The sequence below is a fragment of the Pinus tabuliformis genome, chromosome 6 (assembly GCF_031772625.1).
Source record: "Pinus tabuliformis cultivar Carrire ecotype Pingquan chromosome 6, CPIR1, whole genome shotgun sequence".
Classification (NCBI taxonomy): Eukaryota; Viridiplantae; Streptophyta; class Pinopsida; order Pinales; family Pinaceae; genus Pinus; species Pinus tabuliformis.
In genome coordinates this window covers 672,171,107-672,185,373 of record NC_142292.1, presented here as the reverse complement: position 1 = coordinate 672,185,373, position 14,267 = coordinate 672,171,107, and the positions used below count along the sequence as shown (strand labels likewise).

Sequence of the window (14,267 nt, the reverse complement as noted above, 5' to 3'; positions counted from 1 at the left end):
ATAAAGATGCCCTGGAAGCTTCCTTTGTACCTACACATGTCAACAAACTCATTCTAATTGTTAGGTATAAGTATAAGCATATTATTTTCTATAGTTTAACCATAAATCCACTTTAAAATGTTAAGAATTAATAAACTTTGGAAAAGCATAGTTATAACCCAATAATGAGGTAAATGTAATGATGTGGAGGTGGAATGGAGGTGACATGAAGGTAAAATGTGAAGGTATTGGTGAATAATGGAGTGAAAATAAGGACTATTTTGAAGCCCAACAAGGGACACATATTCCAAGCTGAATGTTGGGCAAAGATATCCTAGTGGGCATCACTAGATGTGTGTTTTGACTAAGGAAAATTGGCAAAGGCTAAGGAAAATGAATTAAAAGGCAAAAAGGCATTTTTGGCACATTTATTTATGAAAATAATGGAAATTAGGAGAAAAAGGAGGTGAAAGGTCACGCGTTGCATGTGAGGAGGAAAATGAAGGAAAATAATGGAAAATGAAGAAATTAGAGGCCTCATTGATAAAAAGGCTTATGAGGATCAGTTGGCAGGTTTCTTAGTGTTAAGCTCTTGGTCAGTTCAACCTTTTTTCAGTTCAAGTTTGGAGCACTCTCATTCTTCTCTCTCTCCCTCTCTCACTCTCTCTTGGTCATTTAGAGTTTTCTTGGAACACTCTAGTTTGGAGCAAGGAAAAGGAAAGCAAGGAAAGGAAAGGAAGAACAAGCAAGGATCAAGGAAAGGAAAGCAGGATCAAGCAGCTTCAACATGAATACTTGCAAGTAACTTTTTTCATGTGTGATTTCCTAGCTAGTTTGGAAATGCATGGCTTTGCATGTTGGTGTATGGTTCTCTTATTGTCGATGGCATGGTTTTTTTAGGTTATGACAGTGGTTTTCAGCCTAGCTTTTTTCTGGATGCCATGGTATGTTGGGATGTTTATTTCAGTTTTTGAGCTTTGGAATTGCCGGATGGATTTCAGAATCTGGGGCAGAGGTGGTCTCAAGGTTCATCCCCAAAGGCCTAGGAATTCCTTGACCTGTTTTGGCAGGACACACAGTAAATCCTGAGGGAGAAATCTTGGTTTAGGGCCTAGTGATCCGGGTTTGGATTATGGTAAATCCTGAGAGACAAGGAGACAAAAAATTCCTCAAGGATAGTGATGGATTCCTGATGAATTCCAAGTTTTGTTCGGTTGTGATCAGAGCACTGGTTTTGGTGTGATCACAATTTGGTGAGGGTGGAGGTGGTTTAACCTCTAGATTCCCTTGGTTGTTCTCGGATTGGTTGTTTTATGGGATCCCACTTTCATGCTTCGAATATGGCACGGGGGTGACTGGCTGAAAGAGAGATTTGGTTCAGCCATGTCTATGGTCAGGTGGTATGTGGAAGTCCTGAACCTAGTCAGATTTGCCTATCATTAATAAAAGCTAAGTTCTCTTACTTTTGCACTAATTTATATGTGGATTTAATGGTTGTCATATCTCTTATATTTATATGGTTTTATGTTGGCTATAATCATGGTTGAATGACTAGTTCATGTCATGGTTATCTCATGTATTTACTTGTAACTATTAAATGGATGGATGCAAGACCTAATTGATGATGTATTAGTTCAATGGAGAAGGAGGTGATCCTTCTGGTTATGTTTCATAAGTTGTTTCAGTCATTTATGCTTTGTCTTGTGTCCTAGACCTATAGGTTGCATTGATGCCAAGTGTTTGACAAAATTTTAGACCTAGTTGGGGATGCTTAGGCCTAGTCCTAAGGGTGATTTTTGATTGATCAACATTGCTATTATGTTTTTAATGAATTTTGAAAGTTACAACAAGTTTTGGGCAGAGACCAGGATTATGGGCTAGAAAAGTGGCTTAAATCTCAGGGTCGCTGGTACAAAACTAACAACTTCGGTCCACAGTCGCTAGCAGGCAAGCCTGTGAGAGCGACTTTGGGTTTCTGGCTGCTCCCTTGCCCATAGCATGAGAGAAACTATGGCATAAGAGCTACAGAATGGCAATGGGACCCGGGGATAGGCTGTCTGAGTGGCTCTCTTGTCTCCTGAGGGTTTTGTTGGTGATGTTGAATGATTGTATGTGATGTTCCATCAATTCCACTTCCTTAAGGTGACATAGGAGGTCGAATATAATTTTAGTAACATCTCTCCTCATGTTTACACTGGTTGGCATGGTTACTTTGGGTAGACTTGGGAGGGGGTGTTATAGATTGGTATCAAAGCATGATTGTGCTCTCTTTGGGTCATATATGATACCACATATTCATATCAGAACATGGTTACACTCTCTTTGGGTCATATCTGATACCACAGAGTGGTATCAGAGCGTGGTTGTGTTCTCCTTGGGTGTGTAATGCCCCACTTAAATCTTATCCTGCAAATTTTATTAATGTTTACATTATCTGAAAATATTGAGAAATATTGGTCTAATATAAAATTCATGGTTTCTATTATTCAAATTCCCAAATTACTTTCTCAAATTGAATCTTAGGTAGGATATGGTCTCCTTCCATTATTTCAAATAATATATGTATTCATCTCACATTCCCCAATGTACCCTCACATTTACTAGGGTGAAGACATGTTCCTCTCCATGTAATTACATCTCACTTTCCCCAATGTACCCTCACATTTACTAGGGAGAAGACATGGTCCTATCCAACTCATTATTAATATATATTTATATATATTCATTTCACATCCCCCAATGTACCCTCACATTTACTAGGGTGAAAACATGGTCCTCTCCATGTAATTATATCTCACTTTCCCCAATGTACCCTCACATTTACTTGGGAGAAGACATAGTCCTCTCCATTTAATCATCAATATATATATTCATCTCACATTCCCAAATGTACTTTTTAGATTTACTTCGAAGAAGACATGTTCCTTTCCCATTAAACTCCCAATTTTATATGCATGTCACATTTCCAAATGTACTCCAAGCTTTACTTGGAAGAAGAGAAGTCAATTGTAAGGATGGATGAGAAGTTAATGACATTAATGAGAGGTGGTTGAGGATAAGAAGGGAAGGAGGGTATAAAAAGGGAAAGTGGGGTCTTGCTTGTGGGGGGCGGGGGGGTGTTGGTTGTGATTGTTTGGACTTGTTGTGTTTTTGGAGACCTTAAGAACCTATGGAGGTTTCTTGGGTTGTTGAGAGGAGGGAAGTATTGTTATCTTGGTCTAGATCTTTCATCTTGGACACACACACTACATCTGGTTGGACTTGGGCTCGGAGGGCTAGGGAACCTGTGGAGGTTTCCTGGGCTAGGGATTATTTCCTAGTTGGCTGGGAGGTAAATCCGGTTGGGTCCGTCAAGAGGAGCGTTCAGCAGGAGCAGTAGGACAAAGGTATCTCCATCAGCCACCGGTACAGGTATTCCTCCATAGACTACTCTTGTAAAGTTTATTAGAATGAAATATTCACCTTAATTTATGTTGATTATAATGTAAATGATAAAATTTTATTTGTTTAAAAGTCATGTAAGCAGGTAAGTTATCTCCTCTTATCGCATTTAATTTCAGAAGAAATTAGATATGTTAGCAAACCCTAGGATAGGGCTCTTACACATGGTATCAGAGCTTTGGTTCAAAATCTGGATCCAAAGCCCACTAAAACCCAAATGCCGCTAGAAGGAGGGCTTGAACCTCTGACCTTGTAGCTGTTAAGCTGTTGTGGTTAACAACCTTTACCCATGAGAGCATCTTAATTTTGGTGCTCAGCAACCCCATTAGAGCATCTTAATTCTGGTGCATGTAATATTAAAGAAATGAAATAAAGGGCCAACTTATTGATCCCCTAATAATTGTCATAATGTTCGAAATCAAAAACATGAAAAGTCCTATTTTATTAAACAACAACAATCTTAACCTTAGTCGCCTTAACACTGTTTAATGAAAAAAAAAAAACCCCACCGCCCCACTCTCGAAATCCAAAGCTTTTCGGTTGAGCCAGCTGTGAAGAAGCAGAGTCTACTATACAAAGCAAGGGCTGCCACGGCTGGCCTATAGGAGAATTGGGCCGATGTGGAGACAGATGATGAAACCCATTTAAGCGGGAGCTTAGATGGGAACGATGAGAAGGAGTTGGAGGAGTTTTCAGATGAATGGAGGAGGAGGAAGATTGCCTGGCTCTGCAAGGAATTGCCTGCACATGACCTGGCTCCCATGATCAAAATCCTCAACCGACAACGGAAATGGATTCAGTAGGAGGATGTCAAATATATCATCACACATCTTCTTCGAATACGCGAAAGCAATATCGGTCACAGAGTGTATAAATGGATGATCCAACAAGATTGGTTTGAATTTAACCCTTAACTTGCTAGTAAACTAGCAGACATTCTGGCCAAGGACCTCAAAGTTGTAAGATGTCGTGATGTGTTTGATGATATCATTAACCGAGGCTATGTGCCTTGTGAATCTACATTCAATTTCTCATTTTAGGCTTACAAATAAATTAAGAGCCCTTCAATCTTCTATATCCAACACATTCAGATCATCTACTCGTGTCACACATCCATCATTGAATCCCATCATTCTTAACTAATCATGAACTAGAAGAAATGACATGCTCTTTCATGTCAGAATGTTCGATTCTCATCACTGTAGAGAGTATTCTCATGTCCTTGCAGCAAATGCAATATGGACGCTAAATTGTGTAGCCAAAAAGGTTCACTCTTTGTGCTTACTGTGTTAAAATTTCTAAATCTGTTTCAGTCTCTTTAATCCCTTCCTGAGAGTCAGAATCACTCATGGACTCAGAACTCCCCTCATTAAACTCGTCCTCTGAATAAAAATCAGTGTCTTCATTTCCTGCTCCATTTTCAATAACTCTAGCTTTAGGTTTCAAAAACTCTTTCAATGGATCCAATATGTAACGCTCCATCAACTCCCAAACCTAGATTGCATCCTTACCTTGACATCATATCTGAAACTGCTTTCCTTTCCTTTCTATGACACAATTTATTAACTTCATTCTTAAGGCTTTCCCAACACATTCAACATCTTCAACTTTATTGTTTTGTGCATAAAATATAACATCTCCAGAGGTGCTCTTATGTCCACCATATATATACCAGTATGCTAAAACATGAGGAGATAGCCACCGATGTATAGGCCATGTCGTGGCATTACCATCTGTCCCCCTGGTCTAAATTGATTAGCATAAAATCGAAAACTACCATGACTCACAGTAGAAAAATGAGGCGGTATGTCTTCAACTTGAATTTTCAATCGATCAACCGGTTTCAGCCATTCATAAAATGTGTCGTATATGTGAGCTTTCAATACATCCTGTACCTCAAGTTTCATTGAACTCAAAATGAACTTCAAAAGTCTTGTTCTCATCGTACGATTCTACCTTAGCACCAAACAAAATATAGCAATTAAAATCTCACGCTGCTCTGCAACAAGTTTCAAGCTGAGACGCTTATTAACATTTTTGTCACCAAATTGAGCAATGGTTTTATTTGTAGCATCAATGTGGGCTCAACGTCACATTTATTATGGCACATTTCATCATACAATTATTTGGTCCTTTCTTCTTGACCAGCATTGAGATATCCCTCTAGCATTATGTTGCACATCTTGGATTTAATACCAATTGCACCATCCTTTTACAACTCTGCAAAAACCCCTCAGCCCTCTCCAGCATGCCACATTTAATCAAGGATTCAAGATATATTTCATAAGCTGCCCGATTAGGTCGACACTTTGCCATACATCGAGAAAACGTGGATTCTACTTCACCATACATAGACAGGCACATATACATTTGCATCAAGTCCACATAGGATGGCTGCAATGGCTTCAAACCACTATCGTCAAATTGCTTCATAAAATTTTCCGCATGTTCTTTTTCTTGGGATTTTGACATTATCTCAATAATTTTCAGAAAAGAAATCACACTCATGGAGACTCCTTCCTCCTGCATTTTTGTGAATATCTCCAAAGACTTCATAGGTTGTCCAGCCTTGGCATAAACTTCCATTTGATACATATAAGCCTGAGAAGTTAGATCTACACTAGTGTCAACTAACTTTGCCCAAGTTCTTTTTGCCTCTTTTACATCTGCATGTCTTGAACAAACCCTGAGTATTGAGACAAGTAAATCTCTATTTTCCTTAAATCCTGCTTGCTTCATCTCATTTCTTAGACAGACTATTCTTTCATGATCTATACAATCTTGGTAGCTGTGAAGCCATATTAAACCTTCATAAATATCCTCCTTTATCCTATGCCCTGCTGTTTTCAAATTCTGAAATACAGCTTCTGCTGGTCTTAAATGATGTTTCGCAGTCCCTCCTGTGCCACGTAATAGGGCCTTAAAAAGAGAATTTTGTAAGCTGAGACTTGGCTGATACCCTCCAAGTTGAATCATGCGATTGTATATGTCACAGGCTTCATCAACAAAACCTTTAACCGGTGCTTCAATGTAAGCCATAATGAGAAGAATGAATGCTAGTGAGCACACCTACAATCTTCAGTGAGAAATTATTTAATGATGATGGCAAGAACAAAGTTGATCCTACAATGTAGAAGAGATCAAGAATGAAGTTGATCCTATAGTGTAGAAGAGATCAAAGAATGAAGTTGATCCTATAGTGTCGAGGTCAATAATGAGGTTGATCCTATAGTGTAGAAGAGGTCAAGAATGAAATTGATGCTACAATGTAGAAGAGATCACTAGACAGTAATACATACCTCACCACCACTACCTTGATGCAATGTATGCTATGAGTTTAGTTCAAGGTTTACGCAGGATCCAAGTATATATATATATTATAACAAAGAGTACATTGTGGTAAACCAATGGTACATGAAATTTTAGTATTTGTATATTCGTGAGAGCTCTGGCTTTGTTGGATACATGGATAATGATTGAGCAACCTCCATTGCATAATATAATAGGAGCCAATATATCAACGTGAAAAGCACATGATGCAAATCTCCCAGAACAATTAGGGCCTTTCTTTCCTTCACTGTTATATTTGTGTATCTTAGTACACCCAAAAGCAATGCATACCCACTAAATATAAAGGATATTTGTGGCAAAGGTGGCCTCATAATATTCTTGGAATACATACCAAGGGTGCCCATCTTCATCATAGAATTTTTTGCAAGGGGCCTAGTTTTCATGCTTCCAAAGCTAGAGATAATGGCCCAGTCCCTCTGAAAATATGTCTTCTCTAAACACATGAGACATGTTTCAAACCCATCATCAGTTTTAACAGCAGGTTTCATCTCCCCTCCTTGGAAGCAACCTTCCTTGATCTTGCAACATCCTCAATATACCAAATAAACAATACTCATAGCATGTCTCCACAATCATGAGAACCATCTTGATAAGCATGAGAACCATCCTGATAAGCATGGCATCTCTATTCTTGAGGAATTTGGGTTGTTCTCAAAATTTTCACTAGACAGTCTGTCTGCCCCCTGCAAATTTAATGTGGTAGGTGACGAAATAAACGTAGGAGCATAGCCATATGCATTTGGAGTGCCTAAACCAATTCTCATAAAAATGGAAGCTGATATGCCCAAGTGCATGTGATTATTTCTCATGCATACAAGCCTTTGTTAGCATGATAAATTAAATGTTGGTCAAATAATTCATTTGACGAAGCGTTGAAATTTCGGCATAGGTTGATTACAGATCTCCTTCATTTTGGATGGCAATTGCAATAATGTACATGAGTATGAATGCATACCAAATTTCAACCCAAGGAGTTGAAGGCTTTATGAATCAATCCTTCTCTTCCAAACTTTTCTTCGCAAAATAGTATCTAAATGCAATAATGTTGATCAATTGTAAATTCAACACTGTTGATCATTTGTAAAAATAGCCAGGGTAACTTGTTTCTCCAACACCATAACCCTGTGCCTACTCTACTGTGCCATTAAAATCAATGTGCTCTAATAGGCAGCACTTTACCCCAGAAAATCTGATAGCCAGCTTCAATCTGCATACTCTCTGTACGCAACCTAAAGTTGTTAAGATTCTTTCATCTTGAGCATAGTTTGAATTGGCTAGTTGAGGCCCAAATTCAAGGTTACAGCCTTGCAGACTCAATGCTTTCTGGGTAAAGTGTTTGCCAACAGCATTGCATCAGATCAGTGCTTCAAACCCAGAATATCAGCAATAGTGCAGATCACTATCACTTGGCAGAATAAAATGACAGAGCAGTCTTGAGCCCTAAACTTTACTAACTCAAAATCAAAACAAAAATCGTGGCCTAACTCGTTTCCATAACTGGTGAAATGGTTTTTAGTATCTGCTGGTTTATTTGTAATTAAAATTTCATATCATAGTATTTATCATCAGTTGTGATCTTTGTTTTAGAAACAGGTTTCAATTTTGTGGCTTTGTTGGTAATAGGATGGAGATGTACTCACAATTACTATGACATTGTTTCCTAATGGAGGAAAAACTATTGTCTAACCCATATCCATTAGTCAGACATGTTCATGAAGATGTATAGTGTGGTAGAAAGTTCTAGTTTAATTGTTATGATCATCAATGGATACAATGGTCATGGCAAAACTTTTTTTTTGGCCCAGAAACTTGCAGAAAGCATCACTTTAGACAAACTGAATTCAGAAGCTTATTCTTCAATGGACTTTATTTCCCTGCGTGGTCTGTGTTTGTTTATGACTACCTACATAAATATCAGGTTACTGTATTTTAATCTTTGGTTGATGTCCATCCTCTGCCTCCGGAATGTCAATAATGTGTGTTCTACTTATGGTGTTGTAGGGTGTTGTTCTCTGCAGCCTGCTTGATCTGTATTGGTGTATGGTTTTGGACCCTTTACCTGATCTTCGTCGTATGCTTCAGAGCCTCTGATGATTTACTTTACACTGATGTCTGTGTAGATCCTTTCCCTCTTTCATCTGCTTATCCTTGCAGGTTATTGTTTCTGAGCCTTTAACTGAGATCCATCCTTTGCTTCGGGGACAATGATGATGTACATTCTACTTGATATGTAGATTGTTGCCCTCTGCAATCTTCTTATCCTTATCAAGTTATAGTTTCTGAGCCATTTTTTGATATCCCTATCCTTTTGATGTGTAGTCCAATCACAAGTTTGTAACTTTGTGGAACGTTGCCCTCTGCAATATGCTTATCCTTTGCTGAAGAACTATCGATATTTAGAGTGGGAGCACAGTTCTATCCTTTTTCCTTGCCCTGTTATCAAGCTCAGGGGGCCACATTTGTTCCTCTTTATAGTCCCTTTTTGCAACTTTTTGATATGAGGGATATAAGTGATCATTCATATAGATAGTTCATTACCTCCTTTTATGTTTAAGATTAAATCATATTGCAGTAGCGACTGTAAAGTGTGCCTTCTTAGTAAAGGGATTCAGACACAAACAATTTTCTACTTTTCTAGAGCAGGAAGAAACTTAATATGCAAAATAGCACTTGGAAACTTGCACATGATAGACCATAAAAGCTAAATAAAGAACCTGAGTACAGCCAAAGCTACATACAAATTGGATGGATATGTAGAGATTCATTGCCAAGCATTTTACTCCAGGCAACATTATTAGTTGATATAGTGTTTGGCTTCCCTAGTTAATGGATGGGACTTCATTCTGTTTATGCTGTTAGGTCTATGTTGCTAGTAATAGTCCATGACAGAAAATAAATTGTTTCTTTGGGGCCCAATCATGCTTTCCAGACTCTAGAGTCTCTCGGTTCTTCTTTCTCTAAGGGAACTGGAGCTAAAAGTAGTTCAATTTCTACTGAACTTTGTTAAGTGTTACTGTCTATAGGAGCTTGCTCACATTCTTGCAATTTTGAATATTATTGATTTTTATTGATTGTTTTTGACAAATTCTAGTTCAAACCTCCATCACCATGGGAGCAGTTGTCTTCCAGTTAATTAATCTCATCATTGGACAGTTCTTGCATGGTGACAATATCCTTACAATATTATATTTATCTTCAAGTTGTTCTCCAAACAATGATCTTCAAGTGATTAACTGTCTTCATGTCATGAAAATAATTTGGTCTTTTGTTGGCTAGACTGAAACGACTATAGTTAGGGGATATCACCTAGGCTTGGACACATCTTTGGATCCGAGGAGTCTCCTGTAAATGGTATGTTATATTGACCCAATCGTCTAAGGCCGATCTTCAAAGAAGTTAGGGAGTCTTTTGTATTTTTTCCAGCTTCTTTACATTTAAAGGCTCCCATATATAGCATGACTTGTTGACCCAACGCGCTTAGGCTCATCTCCAAAGAAGCTAGGAGTCCTTTGTGATTATCCTAGCGTCATTACATTTGAAGATTGTTTCCCTCATACCTTCATGGCTTCAAAAGTGAGAAAGAGGCTTTATATTAAAACAGATCTTCAACATACTTCTACTACAAGTTGGTTCTATGTTGATGTTATGCTTGCATCAAATACATTTTACAAACAGAGCTAGATTCTCCCTTTGAATAATAATAATAATAATAATAATAATAATAATAATAATAATCTAATTTTAAGTCATGGCCAAGCTAGACACGAAATTGGTTTATGAGACCCCTTGTTTCTGGGACAAGGGATCCGCCTCCTTGCAGTGATTTGACTACTAAATTCTGTGGAGGTTTACCTTCTCTACTCCCCTCTAGATTTGAATCTATGATCTCTTACAAATAAATACATGTTCTCAACCATTAAGCCCACCAAGGCCATTATAAGCTTTATCTTTGTACAAATTTTAATCTTAACATTGCATGCTTTCTGTAGATGAATGATTATAGAAATAAGCAGATGAGGTTGTTAAGCTTCTTGGAACCTATAAATGGAGACACCAGATCTGCAATATAGTGAGGATGTCACAACAAAGACCTAAATTTAGTTTATGGTTGTAATGCTCATGACTTCCGTTGACTAGCACGTGTCATTTAAATACCCTCTACTTTAAACATAGGGATATAGTATAGAGTGGTTTGAGTTACTACGAAGCCCAAAACATGCCAAGAGTTTTCCCTAAGTGATCTAGTACTATCCTTACCATTTGATAGTTTTTTTTAAAGGCATGGTTAATTGGTTAAAGTGTTCTTAATTGAATTGAACTTCTCCAAAAATCGATTTTCGCTAGAATGCATCAATCTAGCATGGTGAGATTCAATGTAATGGTTTCTTCTAATCCATACATATTAAGCCTAGTCTTGTAACTAAGTATGCTTTGTCATGTTGTTTGTTTATTAAGACAAAGAAATCTAGAAAGTAATCAAGAAATTAGTTAATAATGAATAGGTACAGGTAACAAGGAAAAACAATAAAACTAGCAGGCAAACAATCCAAAGAAAAATGGGCTGACATGATGTAACCTAAGGTTGAGGAAAAGAGGATGCCAACAATTATTGCATGGTGCATAACAGATGGAGGCCTGACAAAGATGGTCTAGTGGGGTAGAATTTTCTAGTGAAAACATAGATTGAATACTATGGACTTGTGTAAGGCTTACTGTGATAGTTATTTTTAATGATCTTAAATTAAATGAGAAGATCAATTCGTAGAGAATTTGGGATTTTAGAATGGAAGCTTATTTAGTCAATAAAAGACCAGTGAAAATATTAGGATACACTTTTACCCTTATTCTAGTGTTGAATAAAAATGTCGTGAAAAATAATGTGTCTCTAGTTTTGGATAAAAGGACCCTCAACTTTCTTCGCAACTTTTGTGGTCACTGGCCACTTATGAAAGGAGTAGGCATCTTTAGAAATGCGGTGCCATTTAGAGGGGAAATACTAATAGCAGCAAGGCAAAGGCAATTATTCCATTCGTTTAATTATTTCTCATTTGTCTGGTCATATTGTGAGCTGCAGTATATATCATGAAATTGTTTTGGTACTAGTAAACAATGATTAAATATATAATAAATTTGAACCTTTTGACATTTAGAGGACATTCTCTCAATTTACAAAAAAAAAATAAAGTATGAAAATCATGTTGGAAACAATTTTTGAAGTTTTGAGTCTTTTATTTTCAAGATTAACTAAATGGGTTTGAAAGATGAAAAACCATCAAATTGGAAGAGTGCGACTTTTATATTCACTAAGGTTTTAAAAAATTATATGCATAAAACTTATACTAGCACCTTCTAGTGGAATTAATAGTGCATTAATCCGTTGCTTGCCATTATTTTGGTTTTGGTACCACCTTATAGCATATTCGGGTTCAAATGCTATTTTCCATGACAGACAGTTGAATCTGTTTCAACTCTAATTGTTATTGAGGGGTTCCACACAAGGATGTCACATGAGCGTTTATGATGCCCATTTCAACGGAGATAGCCACCTATGTTAAGGTTCTATTTTGCAGTTCCATGTTGTTATTTATGAACATTATATACATTTGGTTGGACACGTGAAAATCAATTTATGGATTTGGTATTAATGATGGAAATGTTCGATGTGTGACCAAATGTATGACTTACTTGGTTACAATTTATCTAGCGTATGACTTGTCAGAGTTATTGTTGCACCGTATAGGCTTATATAGATATGATTTATCTAATCAATGACTTAGTGAAATTATGATTTATCTGATGTAAGATTTATTTCCAGTATGAACAACAAAAATTGACACGTGGACACTAGGCTTAATAAACATGATGTTTAAGATCATGTATCTATATCTATTTTGTGGTTATATATATGCATGGATGAGAACTAAACTATAGATTTGAAAGAACCGTATGATAACCAAGATCTACTATTCCATTGGGGAAGGTCGAGACAACCAATGAGGAAAGGTACGACGTACATTGTTCTATAACATTTGGTATCTACTTGATATGCACTCCTATGACACGAGTAAAATGCAAATGACAAGTGGCAAGAAGACCTGACTGGATTATTCGATGACAAGTCCAACAAGCTCTGTAGTGTGGTTCGTGTTAGGGAGTTGACCCTAGTTCTGAAGGAGGGGTGGAGGCATTTCCCACCGTGTATCCTCTGAAACCTGGAATCGTGGGAGGGCAGTGGTGGACACGCTCCCCTAGACATGTGATGACGATTGCCAGTTGCCTGCTAGGGAAGTTAGGTCGATATATTCGACGCTTCCACCATGTCGGTTTTATCAGTGGTTAGTATGGCCGTTGCCACTGATAAAGTAGCAGAGGACGGATAGGGTGGGGACAGAAGTAGATCAGGATGGATAGGAGGATATAGATCAGTTGGAGACTCTTGATGGGAAGTAATGTCATTGTTTGACTTATCAAATTTTATTGCTATAACTCTCTCTAATTTGCTATGCTTTCGAACTCCTTGTATCTTTTCATTCTAACTTCAGGACGAAGTTTTCTGAAGGAGGGGTGTATGTAATGCCCCACTTAAATCTTATCCTGCAAATTTTATTAATGTTTACATTATCTGAAAATATTGAGAAATATCGATCTAATATAAAATTCATGGTTTCTATTATTCGAATTCCCAAATTACTTTCTCAAATTGAATCTTAGGTAGGATATGGTCTCCTTCCATTATTTCAGATAATATATGTATTCATCTCACATTCCCCAATGTACCCTCACATTTACTAGGGTGAAGACATGGTCCTCTCCATGTAATTACATCTCACTTTCCCCAATGTACCCTCACATTTACTAGGGTGAAGACACGGTCCTCTCTATGTAATTACATCTCACTTTCCCCAATGTACCCTCACATTTACTAGGGAGAAGACATGGTCCTCTCCAACTCATTATTAATATATATATTCATTTCACATCCCCCAATGTACCCTCACATTTACTAGGGTGAAGACATGGTCCTCTCCATGTAATTACATCTCACATTCCCCAATGTACCCTCACATTTACTTGGGAGAAAACATAGTCCTCTCCATTTAATCATCAATATATATATTCATCTCACATTCCCAAATGTACTTTTCAGATTTACTTGGGAGAAGACATGGTCCTTTCCCATTAAACTCCCAATTTTATATTCATGTCACATTTTCAAATGTACTCCAAGCTTTACTTGGGAGAAGAGAAGTCAACTGTAAGGATGGATGAGAAGTTAATGACATTAATGAGAGGTGGTTGAGGGGAAGAAGGGAAGGAGGGTATAAAAAGGGAAGGGGGGGTCTTGCTTGTGTTGTGGGGGGGTAGGGGGGGTTGGTTGTGATTGTTTGGACGTGTTGTGTTTTTGGAGACCTTAAGAACCTGTGGAGGTTTCTTGGGTTGTTGAGAGGAGGGAAGTATTGTTATCTTGGTTTGGATATTTCATCTTGGACACACAC

The 14,267-nt window shown here is 37.6% G+C and overlaps 1 pseudogene; it reads right to left on the bottom strand.

Annotated features, from left to right (window-relative positions):
• Positions 1-4,701: 4,701 nt before the first annotated feature.
• LOC149260422 (pentatricopeptide repeat-containing protein OTP51, chloroplastic pseudogene) overlaps positions 4,702-14,267 on the bottom strand; it is a 78,424-nt pseudogene continuing 68,858 nt past the window's right edge.